Source organism: Eretmochelys imbricata, chromosome 3 (genome assembly GCF_965152235.1).
Source record: "Eretmochelys imbricata isolate rEreImb1 chromosome 3, rEreImb1.hap1, whole genome shotgun sequence".
NCBI lineage: Eukaryota > Metazoa > Chordata > Testudines > Cheloniidae > Eretmochelys > Eretmochelys imbricata.
Window position 1 is genome coordinate 202,429,043 of NC_135574.1, and position 22,524 is coordinate 202,451,566.

Genomic DNA, 22,524 nt, shown 5'->3' on the forward strand with positions numbered 1-22,524 from the left:
TTACCCCAGTGAGTAAATAACAGAGGAGTAGTTCCACTGAATTAATAAAGTGTTTGCAGGATCAGGGTCATAGACAACATCTTTTTCAAGTAGTTTGTGCTGTCACTGTAAGGTCCCCAAATACCTAAACCTGGAGTCATTTTTTAAAAAAAATATGTAATGTGTACTGAACATTTTTTCATGACTAAACAATTATCCAAAAAGATATAAATACAACAGATATTAGAAGTTATCAGTTACATAAAATGAAGATTATATAAATAATATTTTCCAAAACAAAAATAAGAAAACAATTTAATACCAATGTAAGATATTAGGGGAGATGATATACTGAATATTACAAAATAGAGGTGTCTTGTTGCTTTCAGTAACACAGGAAGCTGATTAATAGGATATGTTTGACAATTAGGCCTAAACAAGCATGCACATGTATTTGAGATCATGCCCATGGGCTGTCCCACTGGTTTCGATGGGACAACTCAAATACAAAGTTAAGCATGTGCCAAAAAGTGTTTGCAGGAGTGCGGTCTTTTTGCAAAATGAAAATAAATGACTCAGTTCAGTCAGAAAACAGTGAAGAGAGGACTTCGAATATAATAAGAATAAAAATATAAATGGAAAGATAATGAATGTCTCACTGTAATCTTCGTGAATAGCATTGCTTGAGAAGTTTATGCATAATATCTTTCCTCATTATAGTTCATAGTTGTTTGAAGTCATCTCAAGCTTCTAAATTGAGTATCATTCCATCTAGGAAAATATTCCTCAAATGAAGCAATTTTGCTTATGTATAAAAACTAATCTGTCAAAGTTGCTGGGGAAAAAATCTGCCAAACTCAAAGCAGATTGTGTTTAGTGCGCAGTATGGCCACAGCTGCTCAAGTCCTTGTGTGCATTAGAAATACTCTTTATTGAGCTAAACTCACACAGTACAGTACATTTTGGTCAGTTAGATTAATTGATATTTTAATTTTGTTACTTGCTAAGTATACAGCCCCATTCATTTGCATATAATGTCAGCATCCCCCCAAAATAATTTATTATATCAACCGAGTTTGCAACCCCTCCTGTCCAATTATTTATTATGGAAAGAATTTGCCTCTATGGGTCTGTCTACACTGCCATTAGATACCCGCAGCTGGCCTGCTCATGGGGCTCTGGTGGTGGGGCTGTTTAATGCAGTGCTTACAGCCCACTTGTGCAGGACCATGTGTAACCAGTGATGCCACCACGAAACAATAAATAAGAAAAAAAATCGAACGTGTCTTTCAAAATCTGTTTAATCTTATCTGACATCATTACAGGACAGAGTAAGGGTTGCATGGATGCCTTAACAACCTATGTCTTCCCTTTCACATACTTGGATTTATTTTAAATGAAGTCTTAACTCTGAATTTCCCTGGGTTTATAATGCATGATTCTGGGAAAATGCAACATCCTTGTAATCTTTTTATTATTATTATTATTTTATTATTAAATCACTGATACATCCTTTCAGCCTTAACTTAATGGAGTTTTTTGCCTGGGAACTTCTAGGAGAAACATGTCGGTAATGGACCAGTTTGTGCTTTTTTGATCTGCAAGCAGAGAGGGTCCCCTTCCCCAGGCAGAAACACGACTTGACTTCCTCTGTAGCAGTCTCTTTCACTTCCCTGGAAACCTGAGGAAGCCTTTTTGTGGGTACAGGGGTCTGTGCTGAGTGGGGGGGTGGGGTGGCCGGCATGCAGAGGGAGGACTGAGCAGGTACTGCCCAGCAATAGTATGGACAATATTTTAATAAGATGGTTATTTCATTTGAAGTTTTAATTAACATCTAAGCCTTGTCTTTTAAGCATACGGTATCTTCAAAAGCTTATCAGACGAGCAGAAGTGAAGCAAGTGAGCAGACACAGTAAGATTAAAACCATTGCTAACAAATAATAAAAACAAAGGCCGGAAGAATTCAAAAGAAGAGTTCATTTGCTTCCATTATAGTCCTATTTAGGTGGGGAGGGAATCCTAATTGAGATTTTGTGCTGTTTTTTCAGCGGGACCCTATTAAAAATGAAACATGACTTATTCCCTAGAAATGTACAACTGCAATAAGAACTACATGAACAAAAATATAGCAGCTTATGTAATCATCATATCCTTTACTGGCTTTCCCATGGCTCTACCCAAAACTAAACCTGCATCTTTATTCTGCAGGTGCTAATTTGAGGGCATCGTCTTTTAAGAAAAATTTAGTATCTATGAAAATGGCTGTAAGACGGATGTGTATTAATTATAAGGTGCCGTGTTGTGCATTAGTGTAGCAATAATTGTTTATCAAGAATTAGCTGCCAAGCATTTGATGCCATGCTGATGATTTGGCGTGTTCAAAAAGATTCGGAACCCAGCAGAAGTACGGAAGAGGTAGAATAATTTATAGGATTTTTTTGAAGCAAGTAGAACAGAGTAAGAACACTGACCCTGCATTTATTCATGTGCTATGTCTGAAACCTTTAGATTCTTCCCTGAATAAATTACATTTTGATCTACAAACTTTTCATCGACTGTTTACTGGAATGACTGAGCCAAACATAAAAAATACACCTGAAGGATGCAGAATAAATATCGTGGCAGCTCCCTGACAACTTGTACTACACTTATCCATTCTTTCCACTGCTGCTACATAAACACATCTAGTAAGGCAAATAGCTAGTATGTATCCAGTTGCTTTTCCTTTATCTGCCTAAACTTTCATTGACTTGTTGACCAGTGCAATACTTTTAAAGAAATGTATGAAATATATATGACACAAAGCTTCACTGAACCACTATAAGGAAATTCAGTGTCCCATTCCAAGTGAATACATACATATATTTCATGATTCTTGCAATACGTTTGCCAAAATTGAAAGCTCAAATTCATTATCTATTGACGGGGAAACAGTTGGTGCTAAAATTATCTGAATTATATTCTGGATTCCAGAGCCACATGTGTAGCCAGCTACAATTGCCTTAGTGAGAATTCCATGCACACAAGGGATTTTGATGAGAATTCTGTACCCATAACCGAAATCACAATATGGACTCAAGTCTAATTTTTTATGATTATTTTACAGAACTCACAAGCATGCTAGGCATCTTGCAGAACAAATGAACAGCATGCTGTCCCTGACCCCAAAAGCTTGCAATCTAAACCTTCTATTCCTGCAATGAGCAACACCTGGAGGGGCACCTGTGCCCATACAGTGCTCACTGTAGGAACGGGACTAAACTTTACACAATGCAATGAATGGGCAATGGAAGAGAGCACTGTGGTTCCAAGGGGAGAGACAGCAGACACAGTAACAAGTTTATGTAATTGCTCAGCAAAGTCTTGTGTGGTGGAATTTTTTTAAAAAGTATAGTTTAAAAAAAAATAGTGTAGCACAGGGAAGACAACTGTTTTGGCTGACTCATTTCTGGTGGGTGTAACAGCAGAGGTAGGTCAGAAGGTAGGATTTGAATGCGGGAAGGGTGGTAGGTTGGAGACGGAGGACTTTGCTGCATGGGAAGTAGCATGACGAAGAAGTACAGAAACAATTACTGGAAAAGGGGATTGTGTGGCCAGATTTTCCAAAAAGCTTGGGTCAATTTTTCAATGGCTCAGCTCTCACAAATGGGGAAAGATTTTTCGGAAGTGCTCAGCACCTGGCAGCTCTCCCCTGGTAACACTTACGGACAGATTTTCAAAAGAGCCCAGTACCCAATATGCTGAGCTTTTCTGAAAAGCTGGCCCACACCGCACTGTGGCTGGCTTCCCTGACTGACCTGAGTGGGTGTGGGCCAATGAGATGAAAGACTCGGTCAGATACATCGGTGAGACAGAGTTATTCAGAGACTTGAAGGCAAGGGCAAGAAGCTTGAGTATGGTGCAACGAAGCAAAGGTGACAGGTGGAAAGATTCAAAGAAGGGGTGACTGGGTCTGGTTGATGAGCAAGGAAGATGATGTTAGTGTGTGTGTGTGTATGTGTGTGCACACGTGTGTATGTGTGTGTATTTTTTTTTTTGAGGGAAGATGTGTGTGTTTAAGGGGGGGCAGAGAAAAGGAAGCTTCAACAGTCAGGGGAGGAGACATTGAGGGCCTGGGTGACAAGTTTTCATGCCTGGACAGAGAGAAAAGTTCAGACCTTAAAAATGTTGTGAAGGAAGGAGCATCAGCATTTGGACACAGCTGAGATGTCAGGGATGGAGAAGAGGGAGGAGAGACAGATGATGCTTTGGTTATAAGCCTGCATGACAGGAAGAACTGTGGTGTTGTGGTGACAGACAGGAGAATGACGAGGAATATGGAGCAATTTGTGTCCACGTTAGGACTATGATTTAATGTTTAATTTATTTAAGATACAGTCCTGGTGATGGAGTTAGCTGTGCCTCCGCCCTCTTTTCAGCCTCTCAGAGTGTAGACACGTCAGGTCTTGCCCAGACTTGTCTTGGGGTGGGAAACTCTTAAATTAGCACCCAGGTGCACTATCGACTGCTTTTAACCCTGCAGGACTGACTGGATGTTAGGCACCTGCATTTCTTCCCTTTGGTGATCAGTGATATTGTGACCAAAAACCTTCCTAAAATAAAATGCTTTATTTAGCAGTTGGAGCAAAGTTTTGGGGAAAAGGGGATTTTAAAACACAAGCAGCCTACTGTATTTAGTCTCACCTAACGATGTGCTTTACAACAAGCTAACTTAGATAGGATTTCTTCTTAAGTGGAGTTACACTTGTAGAGGTGGATTAGCAAAAGGCCCAGGGAGATGACAGCAAGGTTTGGGATGGTGCAGACCTTGGCCACTGATCTGAGGGTCCCTAGGATGAAACCCGGAATAGTGGGCGTGTCTGGGTTCCCCTACCAGCCACTGGGAAGGATTGAATTGAACTGATAGCTTTGAATTGGATGACTGCTGGGAACAATACCCGGTCAACCAATCCAGTGAGACTTTGATGTCCCGGAATGGGAAAACGATAGTGACCTGGCTGGAAGGCTAGGCCACACGGAGGGAGCATCCTGACTCACAAAGAGGAAGCACTGTGACTCCTGGACCATGAGAGGGGCTGCAGCATGAATGAAAGACGGAAAGGGATATCAGACTGGGCAGAGCTAATTCCCAGACGCAGCCCCAAGAAGGTGCCCCAGTGGTGAGTAGGACTCCGTTACAGTCTCTCTGCAGAGACAGCATTATCCCTAGCTTTTGTTAAGAAACCTTGCAGGAGCATATGGAAATGGCAAGCTAAATGGTACAGAATTCATATGAGAATGTATTGCTCTCTCTCTTTAAAACTCTACAATTCATTTTCTGTCTGGGGTCCTCAATAGGAATTTGTTGCTTGTTAGGAAGAAAAGATTTGCTAGAGGACCTGGAGTGCTTGAGTCCACAGCTTCACTTTATCTGTGAGTCATTTAGAACTACAAAGAAGAAAGCTTACATTTTGCATCAGGAGTGACCCAGGTATTACCCACTAAGTTTTTCACTGCTGGACGCATAGAAATGGCATGACCAAGTTTATCCCTCTTCTGTAAACGGTAAACCCTCAAGCAGTAGTGTGAACAGAAGAAGGCATCATCCATTTTAGCAGGTTAGCCATATTTCTACAAAGACTGATCAAATCTTCCATGGCCAGCCAAAGAGAATCATTTCTTGAGACAATAATTCTAAATAATTATGATTTACAGCTCTGGGACCAATATGAACCAAAACATGCTTTTAAAAAAAATTTAAGGGAAACATTTTCTATAGGAACCAAGCACCTTAAACGTGGAAGGAAAGGCTGCTGATTGCTTTAACAATAGATGTCTCTTTTTTTATAAGTAGCAAAAGTTATTCTAAGTTTAGAACGAGTAGGAGTCTTAACCAACGCTGCGTGAGCTTGAGCTTCAACAAGGTTTTGTCTGTCAGAGAGAAGGGGTGTCACAGAAATGAAGGTAGGAGGAAGACATTAGGTAGCAGATAAAAAAGTGCTCTTACTTCTGCTCTGCACAAAAATCTTCTTCTCCCCAAGGAATCTGAATTCAAAACGCTGGATATAAATAGATCTCTCAGCAACTTGCAGAACTGATAGTTCAAGGGTCTGAACCCTGGGGGACAGATGAACAGAGACCCAATGGTCTCTTCACAGTACTATGATCTCAGTCATATTTTTAAGCCAATAAATAACGTGAAATGATAAGTTTTAAAACACCGAATGGAGAAGTGGGAGAAATTCCAGCTGCTTAATCTATGGAAGGCAAGAGACATTTAGGCCTGAATTTTTCAAAACCGTCTTCAATATTGTGGGCAGAATTAAGTTGGCCCCAGAACCGTACCCATTTTGAAAACTAAGTAGCTAACTGCACCTGGATACTACATTTAATTTTGAAATGAAATTTTCTACCTTAATATTGAAGGTGGGGTTGTGGCCCAACTAAATATCAGGATCTCAGTCCACCTTCCAATATTGTTGCAATTTTGCACACACAGTTTAATACAAATGGAATTAATTGTGTCCACAGTTATACCTATAGACTTTGGTATAAAATCTGAGGATGTGATAGAGTAGTAATCTCTTCAATGGGCTTCTCTTCTCTAGAGGTATTTTACCTCTAATTAACTCATTGAAAATTAACTCGAGGTAGCTAACACTTTTGTAAAGGCAAGTCTGGATGCTCCCCAAATATTTGCTCCAGACTAAAAACAGTTGTAATAGGGCTGTCAAAGAATTAAAAAAATTAATCACGATTAATCTCAGATTAAAAGAATAGTCATGATTAATCGCAATTTCAATCACACTGTTAAACAGTAATAGAATACCATTTATTTAAATATTTTTGAATGTTTTCTACATTTTCAAATATATTGATTTCAGTTACAACACAGAATACAAAGAATACCGTGCTCACTTTATATTATTTTTATTATAAATATTTGCACTGTAAGAAAGATAAAAGAAAAAGTATTTTTCAATTCACCTCATACAAGTATTGTAGAGCAATCTCTTTATCGTGAAAGTGCAACTTACAAATGTAGGTTGTTGTTTTTTACATAACTGCACTCAAAAGTAAGACAATATAAAACTTCAGAGCCTACAAGTCCACTCAGTCCTATCTTTTCTTTAGCCAATTGCTAAGACAAACAAGTTTGTTTACATTTACGGGAGATAATGGTGTCCGCTTCTTATTTACAATGTCACTTGAAAGTGAGAACAGGCATTCGTATGGCACTACTGTGGCTGTCATTGCAAGGTATTTATGTGCCAGATATGCTAAACATTCATATGCCCCTTCATGCTTCAGCCACCATTCCAGAGGACATGCTTCCACGCTGATGACACTCATTAAAAAATCATGTGTTAATGAAATTTGTGAATGAACTACTTGGGGAAGAATTATATGTCTCCTGGTCTGTGTTACCCACATTCTTCCATGCTGATGACGGGTTCTGTTCGATGACAATCACTGCATAGCAGTGCAGACTGATGCTTGGGTGGGAGGGATAGCTCAGTGGTTTGAGCACTGGCCTGCTAAACCCAGGGTTGTGACTTCAATCCTTGAGGGGGCCATTTAGGAATCTAGGGCAAAAAAAAATAATAATAATTGGGGATTGGTCCTGCTTTGAGCAGGGGGTTGGACTAGATGATCTCCTGAGGTCCCTTCCAACCCTGATATTCTATGTTCATTTTCATCATCTGAGTCAGATGCCACCAGCAGAAGGTTGTTTTTCTTTTGTGGTGGTTCGGGTTCTGTAGTTTCCAAATCAGAGTGTTGCTTTTTAAAGACTTCTGACAGCATGTTCCACACCTTGTTGCTCTCAGATTTTGGAAGGCACTTCAGATTCTTAAACCTTGGGTTGAGTGCTGTAGCTATCTTTAGAAAGCTCACATTGGTACCTCCTTTGCGTTTTGACAAATCTGCAGCGACAGTGTTCTTAAATCGAACAACATGTGCTGAGTCATCATCTGAGACTGCTACAACATGAAATAAATGGCAGAACGCGAGTAAAACCACAGAGCAGGAGACATACAGTTCTCCCCCCCAAGGAGTTCAGTCACAAACCTGCAGGGCTCAAGTCCTGTTTCTAGCCTTTCCAAATCCTACCTGTTGGCACTGATAGATTGTGCTTTTGAAGAGCTAATGGCTGCGACAGTGGCTTTACTGAAAAGCAAGCGCTGAACCCTACCCAATGTGGAGTTCCATCTGGTTGAAATATCTTGCGCATCGTTTTCTGTCCATTTGTAGCTTGTGGTATTCCTAGCTCTGCACTGTTAGCTGGACTGTGTTTGAAATGGCCCACAAGTTTTCTACATTTTGCCAGCGTATTTTCCAAACCGCCATCACTGAGCGCTACTGTGAGGGATTGCTGCAGGCTGTGAGTGATGCCGGCCGTGTTCAAAAGGCAAACCACTGTCTGCTGCTATCATTTTACATGCACGGTCAGTACTAACTGTTGTTACCTTTTCCTGAATATTCCATTCTTCTGCAACATCCAAGAAACGCTCTGCATATGCTTCAGCATAATGTCTCTCTTCAGTATGTGTTATCATTAAAGCAAACGATTGCAGTGTCCATGCAGCTTCAATCAGGGGTGTCGTGACTCCAAGATAGCTGTGATTGCTCAAGGATGTCCAGTGATCACCAGTCACAGCAACAGCGAGTACATTTTACAGAAGCTCCAGCTTTGTAGTCTGCTCATTATTATATAGGTCATTTATTCCTGATGAAATGGTTCCTCGGGACGGCAAGGTGTGTGACTGATTGGAAGATACAATTTGAACAACATTTCTCAGCCCTCTGTTGTTTACAGTGTGGAGTGGTCTGCAGTCCATAGCTATCCACTTTCAATAGCACTGGTTAAACTGTTGTACTTTGTTTGATCCATGGGCTTGTAGCAATCCTGAAACTCTGTAAGAGTACTCTGTCTCGACTGGTGGGATTCATTTGCTGTTGCGGGGTTATCTGGAGCACAAGAACTGGAGGAGAAAGCATGTTTAGCGCCTAGGTGGTATTGCAGATTTGAAGTACTTCGATGGTATTGGAACTCAGCCTTGCAATAGCTAAAGATAACCATCTTTTTATCCAGAGAACCATCCGGACATTTTTTAAAAATAAACTTCCTATTCAAAAGACCTAAACTTTTACTGCTTTGCTCCATTAACTTCTTCTGATATTTAATCACTTCATATCATGAGAACACAGCTCTGTGCCAATGTCCGCCAAGTGAGGCGAGGCTGAGGGAACTGGGATTGTTTAGTCTGTGGAAGAGAAGAATGAGGGGGGATTTGATAGCTGCTTTCAACTACCTGAGAGGTGGTTCCAGAGAGGATGGTTCTAGACTATTCTCAGTGGTAGAAGAGGACAGGACAAGGAGTAATGGTCTCAAGTTGCAGTGGGGGAGGTTTAGGTTGGATATTAGGAAAAACTTTTTCACTAGGAGGGTGGTGAAACACTGGAATGCGTTGCCTAGGGAGGTGGTAGAATCTCCTTCCTTAGAAGTTTTTAAGGTCAGGCTTGACAAAGCCCTGGCTGGGATGATTTAATTGGGGATGGGTCCTGCTTCTGAGCAGGGGGTTGGACTAGATGACCTCCTGAGGTCCCTTCCAACCCTGATATTCTATGATTCTATGATTCTAAGTGATGAAGTACAGTAAGTGAAAAGGGTGAAAATAGAGAGGTGCGGTTAATATTTGTTTTAAAAAAGCGTTAATTTTGCATTAATCACTTGGGTTAACTGCGATTGACAGCCCTAAAAAAATAATTCTACTTTTGTAAGTTGCCCTCTCACAATAAAGAGATTGCACTACACTACTTGTATGAGGTGAACTGAAAAAATATGATTTCTTTTGTTTAGCTTTTGGACAGTGAAAATATTTTGAATAAAAATAATATAAAATGAGCACTGTACAATTTGTATTCTGTGTTGTAACTGAAATCAATGTATTTGAAAATGTAGAAAAACAAGCAATAACATTTATAATAAATTTAAATTGGTATTCTATTATTAACTGTGATTAATCGTTATTTTTTAAAATCTAGTTAATTTGTTTTGCGTTTATCGCTTGACTTAACTGCAATTAATTGACAACCCTAATTTGTAATTATACATGGGCTTGGTAGTGCCACCAATAATTAAAGTTGCTTGACACTTCCCATTATAAGAAGCTGTTTTCAATGGCTTATAACTTTGCCAAACTTTAACTATTTGGGCTGAGTTTTTACATGGCCGATGTCTTCCTCGAGCTGATTTTTTCCCCCTTTTTTTTTTATTTATACCAGCCAAAATGGTTCATCTGTTTCCAAGAATGAGGCAAAGGAAAAATATATTGTTTTGCCCATGTTAAAATATTCTGATTATCTTTTCTTTGGGAAGCTCTGGAGCCCCCATGATTTGGAACCAGGACTTGAAATTTGGCAGAGGGTGGCCTTTGTGTCAGGTATGTGCCTCTTGCCATTCCTATGAAAATCCAACCAAATACTGTGGCTAAGTGATAAGCCTTTGAAAAAATTCAGTGGGCACATGCTCACTAGAGGTTTCCTCAGTTTTAGAAGCTAAATTCCCTGAAGATTCTGTCTACACTGAGCACACTCCAATGACTCACAGCACCTAATCCCTGTGTGCCATACCTACCATCCCCTTACAGCTCCTGTGTGTGACCCCACTGAGCATGCGCCATCTCCACAGAGGAACTGAACATTATCCGTCCACACGGGGAACCTTAATTCTGGTATTTCCTAACTCTCAAGTGCTTGACTTTGCAACCTTAATAATGAAGGGTTTGGAGAGCAAGTGAGAGTGTAAGAGAGAGATTGTGATTTACTCTAAGAAAAATCACAAACCTTTGTAGCCTGGCACAAATATTTGGACTGCATTTTCACTAAGAAAGAAGGTTCGTATCTCCAGTTAGCTAACACAAAGTAACCAGCATGAAGCAACATCCCAGTGAAGACAAGGAGGCTTGCAGTTTTCACATAGTGTTAGCAGGTCAATTTAAAGATGAGGGAGGAGCCTAGGGTTTATCTTGACCTACTAACTCATGTTAAATCAACAGTTTGCCTTGTCTTCACTAGGATTTTACCTCAAGTGAAGAACACACTTCTTTTCCTAGTGAAGACAAGGCCTTACTGAGTGTCCATACTTGCCTTCACCCAGTGGTTAACGACCTTGAGTTAACTGACAATCAGCTAATGTGAGGTAAAAATAACTATGTAGACACATCCAGTGGGTGCAATTAAAAAGTCCAATTAATTGTGCCCACAATCGGAAGCAGGTTTTGAAAGTATAAGCCATATGCTGTACTTTAGAATAAGACCAGAAAATTCAGCAGTTTTCCACTTTCTGCATCCGATGAAGTGAGCTGTGGCTCACGGAAGCTTATGCTCAAATAAATTGGTTAGTCTCTAAGGTGCCACAAGTCCTCCTGTTCTTTTTGCGAATACAGACTAACACGGCTGCTGCTCTGAAACCAGCACTTTGACTGGTGCTCTCACACATACATTTTATGTTGTAAAGGAAAAACCCTTTCAACAGGTATCAAGATTAACGAGTCAAAGAACTGCATTCGCAAAGAAATAGGAGTATTTTCATTGACTGCAATTTACTTCTATAAATAAATCCATCTGTGTGTCTTTGCCCCTAAGAGCCTGCTTAAAATGAATCCCAGGCTAAACTGAGTTACACAGGTGCCTCTCAATAGACAGCCCAGACAAAGGTGACAGTTACTGCCAGTTGTGATGACAAATTTTATTTTTAATAGTGAATGTGCATGGCCTATACATAGAATACAGATAACCAGGACAATAGAGTGGTTACATCTGTTCTTCTCTGACACAGACTCAGAGAAAGATAATCCAGGAAAGTAGCCTGACTATTGTCGTCTGCATCATTTTGTGTAGCTATATCAGAGCACTGCATTAGCTATACCTCGAACTGCTCTGGGCTAGATGGTAAGGTTGCAACTAGAGCTGGTTGGAAATTTTTTTGTCAGAATGATTTTCCAATGAAAAATGTCTTTTTTTCGCAAAACCAAAATGGTCTGCATGAAAACATCAGTATTGCAAAAAAACTAACAAAAACGTTCTATTGGGAAAATCCAAGTGATGGCTCCCTGTCTACTGCCAGGAAGGCTCTTCTGGGCCGAAAGTGAAATTGACAAAAGCATTTCAAGGGGGCTGCCAAGGCTGAGCATCCTGACTCTGCCTTTCTGCCTCCCCCCGCCACCCCAATCTGGGGGCCAGAGGGGATGAGCACCCCAGTTCTCTGCCTCACTGGCTCCTGGAGCTGGGGGGAAGCAAAATGAGCATCTGAATCTCTGGTCACAAAGATGGGGTGGGGAGAAGAGTTAGAGCACCCCCACTCTCTGCCTCTCCAGAAGCCCAGCTAAAGGCACTTGACAATTTCACTTAGTGAGTGAAATTGACAAGAACCTTCCAGCTGGGCTTCTGGGAAGCTGAGAAGTTCCATTTCAGTTCTCCCTTCCACTGAAAAATTTCATAGTTCAGGATGATTTTTTTTTCAAAAATTCCACAGGAAGGGATTTCCATTTTTCAACCAGCTCTAGTTACAACTTGCCCTGAGTAAAGGGCAACGCGCAGCTATGCCACCCCAGGAGTAGATCAGCGGATGCATGTAGATTCACTGTTCCTCCCCGCTGCCTTTGGGAGAGAGGGGGAAATAAGTTACTTCACCTGTTTTCATGGAGCTGCTCACTCCTCCCTGTCACAAACGGAGGCGGAGCTCTATCCACTCCCCACCCACTCTCTTGTAGGAGGGAATATCAGGTAAGCAGCACCCACCTTCCCTCCCACAGCCAGAGTCAGAATCTGAGAAGAGAGGGGAGCAAAAGGTACTTGGACTTACTTCTGCAGACAGCCATGTAAGGGCTGTGACTACCTACCCTCCCAGTGAATAAATGCAAGTTCCATTTTCACTTGGCTTCCCCTCCACACACACACTTACCAGCTCTGGAACTACTTCCTCTCTCCTGGTGCTGTGAAGAGAGGCACACAAGCTTGACTTTAATGCAACACTCATGATAAACCCCAACTAAAAAGGCAACCCAGCTTTACGACTGTGTGGTCATGCTTTGCATCTGCACTGCTTTATGGGAGACCCATCTACATTCAGTACCTACCCTTTCTCTTTGAACTGCCATGGACTTAGGAGCACTGCTGTAAGCAGCATGCTAAAGTCCTCCTTGAACAGGGCATGGATTGTGTTGTTTGACAGAGATCCCTCTAGCCAGTTAAGTCACATCACTGACAAGCTCTTAAGATGTTCTTATTCAAATGTGCTCAGTCAGCCTGGTCTCTAGGATGCAAGGGTGCACTGACCAATATATGGGTGTATCTATAGAGATTTGGGGGAAGGAGCAGTTCCCAGGCTAGCTAATGGATAACATCCCTGGATGCAGAAGAAAGAATCACAGCGGGCACATGGCAGTATTTGGGTATAGAGATAGATTAAGTGGTTTATTAATCTTCGTCCATCTATTTGCACTGGAGTCTAAAGTGGAAAGCAAAACATTTTAGCCTGAGCATTCATGCCAGTTGGCTATCTGAGCTCTTTACCAAGTAACTGAACCATACTTCTAATGACAGTACTTCTGCTATTAGACATGCTCATTTTATTCAGAATACTGACTCTTCTTGGAGTGAAAATTACAAGCAGCTGTGAAGCATATTCATCAGAATCTGTCTTCTATAGATAGCTGAAACCCCCTCATCCTTCCCTTTGTTCCACTGTAGATGACATTACTGTCTCTACAGTCTTATGAACATGTAGTAGAAACAAGTCTAAAAGTAGGTTATTCTTCATGCCCTGTAACCACTGTCATAACATATGTACTGCTAGAAGAATTGTATCTTTGCATCAGTTTGGGTGCTACTCAAAGCATACTTAACCTGTTTCATTTAGAAACCATGAGAATAAAGTATAATAATGTGTTACATGCCACTATGAAGATAATCACCTAATCTATGACTGGCACTTACCACTGACTGAATGGATTGTAGAAACAATCTGTGAGCAATGGATCTGAAATAACCCAGACAAAAAGGGAAGAGCTAGAACCATGATGAAGTGAGCTGTGGCTCACGAAAGCTCATGCTCAAATAAATTGGTTAGTCTCTGAGGTGCCACAAGTACTCCTTTTCTTTTTGCGAATACAGACTAACATGGCTGTTACTCTGAAACCTATCACTATGAACGTTATCTTTGATATCTCATAGTTAGCCTGGATCTGTGGGGGATCAAGTGGATCAGTGAAAGCGATGGACCCCTGCAGTACTATTCTTCATTAACAGCACAATGGCACCAGCTATCCTCTGTGTCCTTATACTATTCTAAACTGCATGTTTTATCTTTCTATAATTGTAAATTTTCTATCAATGCCTTTAGAAATACTCCACACCACATTTGGTAGTTCACCAGAGTATGTAATGTGTATGGGATTGTATCTGTTTCTAGTAGCTGGCTTGCTAAGTGGCTAGGAGAATATGCAAATACGACCCACTGAAAGTTCTCCTCTACCTCATGTGACAGAACTGCTGGCTTTTCCTGCTGAAAGTCTATGGCTGTAGTCCGAGCTCCCTGTATTTGTGTATGATTTTTCTAGTAATTGTGTCCACTGTCTGCAGCACATGGAGTCATTACTGCAATATTAGTCTTAAATTATTGCTAGGTGTAATCATGCTTTAAAGGTGGAAATCGCTCTGAAAACTAACTGAAACAGAGCATGGTTCTTTGGCAAAAAAAAAAAAAAGCTGGTTTCTCTTCCTTTGCACATACATACTCATACTTTTCTAAATGGATATTCCAGGGAGAGTATCAATGAGATCTTTCCTAATGATTTGAGCAGCTAGCACAGCTGACTAGTATACAGTATTGTTGTTGTGCTAGAATGACATAGAGCTGCTCACAGTTTCCTGCTGGGTCTAATTTTAGGATTTTTTAAATTTATTTTTATCTTGTATAATTTTTGTTCTTCTGCAGCTGAACAAGGAAAATCATTACGAATATACGGCTTCTGAGGTTATGTCTTCACTACAGAGTTAACGCAAGTTAGCCGAGCTCGAGAGTGATGTACTGCAAAACACCACTCAAGCTGCACAGAACGATTGTGTTAGCAGCTAACAAGTTGTGCTAACTTGAACTGATCCTGTACCCCCCAAGGAGCCAGCCAACTTGAGTTAAAAACACAATCACACATGAGTGAAGGGTTTGTGTGTGTGGACTGGACTTGAGTTAGGGGCAACACTCAAGTTACAACTTGAGTTAACTGCAGTGATGAGTAGCCCATAGAAAGACAAGTCACTAACATATTCCCTGGAATGGTGTAGATTTTTTTATTTCAACAGAGCTGTGCTGATTTACACCAGTTGAGGATCAGGTTCCAAAACTGTAGTTGGCATATATGTCTGAGAAAAGCTTTATCCCTTCAGAGATTATCAATTTGACTCTAAAAGGAATGGATACCTCATATGCGTAAAGGCTACAGGGTTGGATGCTTTGACATTTCTTGATCTATCCCCAATTAAAAAAGAAATTCCAGGCAACAGTTCTAATGTCTTTTGTAAATGTAGCCCTTTTTGTTCTTTCAGATAAGAAGAGAAGAATTCCCTAACCTGTATGGAGCACAGCTGTTAGCAGAAACTGACAAGACTTCCTTTGATCACTGCTGAGATATGCACTCAGAACATGTCTCTGGAGCAGACTACCTACTAAAAAAAACAAACTTTCTTGTTCAGAGCCTCTCTAATTTTTTTAGACAGAAACAGAACGTTCAGCACTCCATTTTTTTTAGTTTTTATTTTCAATCAGAATATCATTGTTTGAATATATAGGCTCAAAGCCTCAATTTAACTTCAACATACAGAACAGCAAGGGTCCCTTAAAACAACTATACTATTAAATAGATTTTATTGAAACTACAAAAGCTAGACAATTCCAGACAAAGGCTCTTATCCCTTCTAAACTCATTCTCTTGTGCCCATATATTAAAGAACATATTGTATGCCATGCAAAGTAGATTTCGGCTAAGCTTGTAAAACTTGCAGGTAAGAAAGACTGCACTATGTCTATTTGTAAACCTGACTTCATCTAGGTAAATGAAAGGGACAGTTAAGTAGACTTTTGGGGTGAAATCCTGGCCCAACTGAAGTCCATGGGAGATTAGCAATTGATTTCAGTGGAGCCAGGATTTTCATCCTTGGTCCACCTGCATTCACAATTTTTATATCTGGCTGTACTATTAGTTTTCCCTCCTAGCTGGAACAACCTGTAATACCCTGAATTTGGCTAACTGCTTGGGTCAAGAGGAGTAACAATAGCATTGCCTCATGGCAGGATTGAATGTGGATAGGGTGCCTTTGACCACTTTGGTGCCTTGTAAACATTTGCCATTTGACCAGAAATGTAGTATTTATACAGCTCAAAAGGCAGCCACTAAATACCTGAATATTCCATTGAAGTTTCACAAAACATGTCAGGTGCCTTGACACATCATGTCATCTTGAGTACACACTTTTTATAGCATTTAAAGAGTTAAAAAAATCTGACAAGACCCTTTATTCCACCACTAGTCCTAGAAAGGGCACAGGAGAACTCAAGCATTATAAGTAGTGGGATCATACTTTACAATGGCCACAATGTGTTTGAAAAGAGTAGAGTGGGGGCCTGTTTGTGCAGAATACGCAGAAGAAAAATGATGCAAAACCAAGCAATACACGTGAAAATGTGACATCTGAAATGTCCAAGGTCAGAGGGACATATGAGGACCCTGGGCCCCGATTCAGGAGTTCATCCCTATGCAGCAGAGCACATGCTTAAGCCTCTCTGACTTCAATGGGACATTAGCGTGTGCTTAAGCACTTTCTAAATAGCGATGCTTTCCTGAATTGAAGCCTAAATGCTTTGCTGAATTTGGTCCTAGGTGAAAAAAAATATTAGTTACACAAGTTATAGGAAGCAACTTTAACTGATACATACAATTTAACTCCCATTATAATTTTAAAACATTGGACAAGATACATGCGACTTGCGTTTGGAAGCCCAATTATTTCCTTTTTGTAGTATCCCTGCCCCCCTCTTGGACCTGTACTGGACTCATGGATACCTCGTAAACAGAACATCTAATTCTCTGAATGGAAAATGACTCTCTTCTTTCTTTTTTTTTTTTGAAAATGAAACATTTTTTGGTTCAAAGAACATGAAAATACAAAAATTACAGGGTAAAAGGTAGAGCCCTTTCATTTAGATTTTTTGTTGTTATCCCTTGATTGTAACAACGTCTGCATTGTAATATTTCCATCGCATGCTTTTTCTTCAGCTCCAAAAAAGAGTGGCTTTAATATAAATCTTGACTAAAGGTAGGCCACACAAATGGAATTCCTTTGAAACACTGAAAAATGAACATGGAAAATAATGAAGGGAAAATTAGAGCTTGCATGAACAGAATCACTTGTAGGCATTGCAGGGGTTACAGTCAAAGTAACTGCATGCCTAGAAACCACCGCTTGGCCAAGCAGGTGCCTAGCAACAAAATGTTATACATGATCAGTTTTTAAATAGAAAAGTGGTTGTATTTAATAAGTCTAACAAGAATTCCAATGTGATACATCAGCCTGCTACTGATGCAACTGATTTTACAGCAATGGCTAAATGTTACTTTTATAACGTCAATCGGCGTTATAATTACAGTTCCTTTCCATTTATTTAATGGAGACAGCTATATGCCTATAAATAGTGTATCTTTTCCCCTTTTTATTTAGGATTTGTACCTAAAAATAGCTGACTTGATAAACATTAAAGCAATATGATGTTACATGCCGGTGGCACTCAACTGATTACAGCATTTCAAAATCTAACACGCACCATTAACAGATGAAGATGCCAATCAAACTATAGGGGATTACAAATCAACAGTTCCATAGAATTACCAGTACTACGCAGCTAGATGCACGAAGAAAAGCATGAGGCATGTGGGAAAAAGAATATGATCGTTAAAATTCATCCTTGGGGTAACTCCACTGAAGTTCACTGAACCTGAGTGAGTTAACAAAAGGTGTGAATCTGGCCTATTCCTTTATCTCCGGGTGACTGTCCTGAAGAAAGAGAGGCATGATTTAATCAATCATTGCAAATATGCACATTTTGTGGACTAGTATATTAAGTAGACATAAAACCACTTCATACTATGACAAAAATATATTGCTCCTTTCTCGATATAAAAATTCATTATTTATCCTTTTCCCCCCTCCTACTGATAATAGCTCATCTTAATTAATTAGCCTCTTACTGCACTTTTTCATGCTCTCTGTATATATATATGTGTATCTTCTCACTATATGTTCCACTCTATGCAGCCGATGAAGTGGGTTTTAGCCCACAAAAGCTTATGCTCAAATAAATCTGTTAGTCTCTAAGGTGCCACAAGTACTCCTGTTCTTTTTGCGGATACAGACTAACACAGCTGCTACTTTGAAACCCATTATTCATCCACATTTCCTTCCTTTTCTTGGAGGAATATACATATGTAACAGTTAGAACTGGGATCTTCTTTGTGGCTACATGTTCCTCCAGATTTGGGCGTGCATAATCCTTATTGAAACAGATGTTACAATGCCATCAGAGGAAAACTAAATGATTAGGGAATAACAGGAATTTTAATGGAAAATTCTATTCCACACTTATTGCTAGTAAACACTGTGCAATTCATGTACAAGTACTTGCTATTAAAAAGTGAATATGTGCCAAACATGAATAAAAATGCCCTCACAATTACAGCAAATGCTGACTTCTATACATTATCTTATTAAAACAGGTGGAATTAGAACTTTAGGGAAAAAGCAACAGAACACACACATGGTCAGAAATGAACATCTACAGAATCAAAAAGCATGCAATCTGTATGTTAAAGAAAAGTAGTGGTAATACTGAACGAATTGAAAAAGAAAAAAAGTGTAAGTTATAACTGCACTAGCAAAGTGAAAAAATAAGATTTCGGCTCCAACCCAACAATTGACAATATCTGGGTACAGCAGTCTCTCCATGCAGCATAAATTGCAATATAAGAACTTAAAGGGTTGGGTTTTTTTGCACTTCCATGGTATAAAAAATGAAATTGTATTTTATCCATATTTAATAAGCGTTTTCAAGGTACAATTCCTAATGCGGTTACATTTTTCAGTAGACAGGTTATGCAGTGATCTATTAATAGGGATGTTGCTCAGAGACTTCCACTTAGAAGCTATAGCCAATTAGGATATGACGACTTTTTAATAGCAACAAGTGTAGATCTCCTATAGAAGGCCAATTTGCTCAGAGTTTGAATGGGAACCTATATTTGGACTATTGCAATAAGCTACACTCTGTGGGCTACATTGTCCAACCTTTACTGATGTTGGTGAGTACTTAGGATATGTCTACATTAGCACTTTATTCAGTAAAACTTTTGTCAGTCAGGGGTGTGAAGAAAACACCTACCTGACAGACAAAAGTTTCACCAACAAAAGTACCGGCATTGGGGATGGTTTAATTATGCCGGCAGGAGAGCTCTCTCCCTCTGGCATGGAGCGGCCACACAGGAGATCTGACAGCGGCATGGCTGCAGCGGTACAGGTAAGGTCCGTTGTGTAGACATAGCCTAAATCACAGAAGAAGGTTGCTCGAGTTAGTCCTGTTCATTAAGTAGATATAGTAGCCTAAGAATACAGTACATTAAGGCTGTATTTTCAGATGAGCTCAGCTTCCATTTCGGCACTAAAATTACTTGCCAGAATTTCAAAAGCACTCAGCATGTTGTTTTAATCTGAACTCCTTTGAGAACCCAGCTATAAACGTTAGAATGGGAGTGGCTGGGTGCTAAGCACTTTTGAAAATTTGGCTCCAGTTTTGAGTGCTGGGCATCTGAAAATCTGACCCTGAACTCTTTTGAAAATCTGTCCCTAAGAGGTTATGCCCTTCATATTTTAAGTGCACCGCATCCATGCTTATATTATTAACAACTATTTAAAATGGTACTTGTCTCTAGAAAAAAACAGAAAGTATTTGAATTTTATCAACTCCACCTCCCAAAATATATTACAGCAATTATAACTATGAACAGCACATTTAAAATAAATAATCTAAGCTAATTTTAATATTTCTATGTAGACATACACACCAGTAATAGCAAACATACCTAATACACACCAGATATAAAGTCTGTGTATAGAAAAACGCACACACACACACAGAGTTCCTCAACAGCAGTAAATCCATGTAGTGCCACCGATTTGTACAATGCTATGCTGCTTTGCACCACCTGACAATCTGTCCCACAGATTATTAGGATAATTGTGTTAAAGTTAATATCTTACTTTTTCTATTGTGATACTTTCTGGTCATTTTCTACTCAATTGCCCTTGAAAGAGTTTGAAAATATATGCAGACTAATAATCATCCAGTATAGTAGTTGCCTAAACATATTCAAAGGAAAATAATCATTTCTTTGTAAATCACATCAGGCTAAGAATAAACATATGAAAGAAAGTAGAGTGTAAACAGACAATTTTACAATCCCTGATGTTTGCTGCCTGAAAAATCTAAGGACCTATTTTAGTAGGTCTTAGTAGCTACAAAGTTAGAACATCTTTCTTCTTCCCACTATACTCAAATTTAAAGAGAGAATCCAACATAAAAGATACTACACAGGAAAAATACTTAACCTGCTTACTGAGGATTATCCTACTGGAGCTGAAAGAGCACATCAAGTGCCCTGAAAAAATCTGCCAAAAGCCACAAATAGCCAGAAGTCTATAATTTTATACAGTAATTGCATTCATTCTGGGAGTCAAAAACACTGTGTCCTGAGAGTGGAGAGGGTAAGGCAGGAGATACTGTATCCTCTATGACACCAAATTTATGTTACGCCCACCCACACACCAGCTTTCTACTGCCTACAGAAAGAAACTGCACTAGGATTGCCAAGCCTCCAGGATTGTCCTGGAGTCTCCAGGAATTAAAGATTAATCTTTAATTAATGATTATGTCATGGGATGAAATCTCCAGGAATACGGCCAACCAAAATTCGCAACCCTAAACTGCACCCTAATACTGATACGCAGGTGTGACAGGGTATATCAGGCCTTTGGTGGTCCCCTGCTCGAGGCCTTGGGTCTACTACACCCAGCCCCAGGAGAGGAGCAGTGAAGGTGGGTCTTTCAGGCCTGCCTAGAAAGGCTGCAGGGAAGCAGCCAATCAGAGCGCAGCAGGCTCAGATAAAAGGAGCTGCAAGGGCTGAGCAGGTCAGTTGCTGGCTGGGACCAGAAGAGTGAGAACGGGCTGGAAGACAGAGCAACTCTCCAGGCAAAGAGCCCTGGGAGAGACCCTGCTCCACAGGGAACAGACAGAGAGAACCCAAGAACTGTAACCCTAAGGTGATGGGACCAAGTGGGAAACAGCCCAGAGAATTCAGCAGCAATTATTAAGGGAAGCAGTATGTGGCTGTTGTTTACAGGGCCCTGGGCTGGGACGTGGAGTAGTGGGTGAGCCATGTCCCTCCACAGGCCTCTAGTGAAGTGGCCTAAGCCCTGAGAAGGCTCTGCTGGGAAGCCCAAGTGAAGGCAGGACTTGAAGGGGCCAGAGGTAGGGCTAAACACCCTGGTCAGGGTAGACCAACAGTTCCAGTTGGACTCTTTACTAAAGGGTTGAGAAAGGGACTAGATTTAAAGGGCGCAGAGACAATGCTGAAGACCCTGTGTTGAACTCCTGTTACTCTGGAAGGGATTCATTCATCAATTCTGATGCTTTGACTTAGCGGGAGAGCTGTGCTATTGGAGAGCCATCTAGTGAGGCCGACAACCTACAGGGCGTGCCAAGAGAAAAAAGATTGCAGCATCAGACCTGGCCGACAGTAGGCACTCATGAGAGGCGAGTGTCCCTGTCACAGTAGGATTTTCCTGGAGGAAAATGAAAACACCTCTAGTGTACCCAGCTTAATTACAGATACAGTATCAACAGAATGCATCTCCTTTATCATGGCCGTGTGAGGCCAGTGTTCCAACCTAGGGACCTCTCCTTTCTCCCTGCTTCACCCTGGTCTAAGCTCACCTGATGCCTCCCTCACAATACATTCATTTCTCTCTTACCCCCCAATATGTATCTTTCCTCCTGGCTCCTCCCCACCAGTTCCTCCTTTCTGCCTCTACAGGATTCCCTTGCATTTTATCTACTGCCCACGACACCTTCCCAAGTTTCTCTCTCCTTCTCCTAGACCCCTCACAGTCAACAGCTCCATTGTGCTTGGTTTCTTCTTCTCTCTTCATTCTACAGGCAGTGAAATACACAAGCAGCATTGTAGGGGAAGAGCTTCTTCTGGCAGAAAAGTGAATTACTTTTGAAGGGAAAAAAACTGCAGCAAGTGGCTGTGACATGTGTGGGGCCTTCAGGGGTCCAGTCCTTTCTCCTAACCCCTATCCTTCAATGGCATGAGCTCCACGTATTACAGGTTTTCAAACACTATTATAGCATATTACCTAGATCTGAGAACACCAGTGTAGCAATCATTAACCCTCGAT

At 40.5% G+C, this 22,524-nt stretch overlaps 1 protein-coding gene and 1 pseudogene across 1 annotated transcript in view; both read right to left on the reverse strand.

Moving 5' to 3' along the window:
- The window catches only part of PLCB1 (phospholipase C beta 1), a 659,574-nt gene that overhangs the window by 321,045 nt on the left and 316,005 nt on the right, over nucleotides 1–22,524 (reverse strand). The gene's annotated exons all lie outside the window — the stretch shown is intronic.
- LOC144262451 (E3 SUMO-protein ligase ZBED1-like) lies at nucleotides 7,078–9,124 on the reverse strand (annotated as a pseudogene).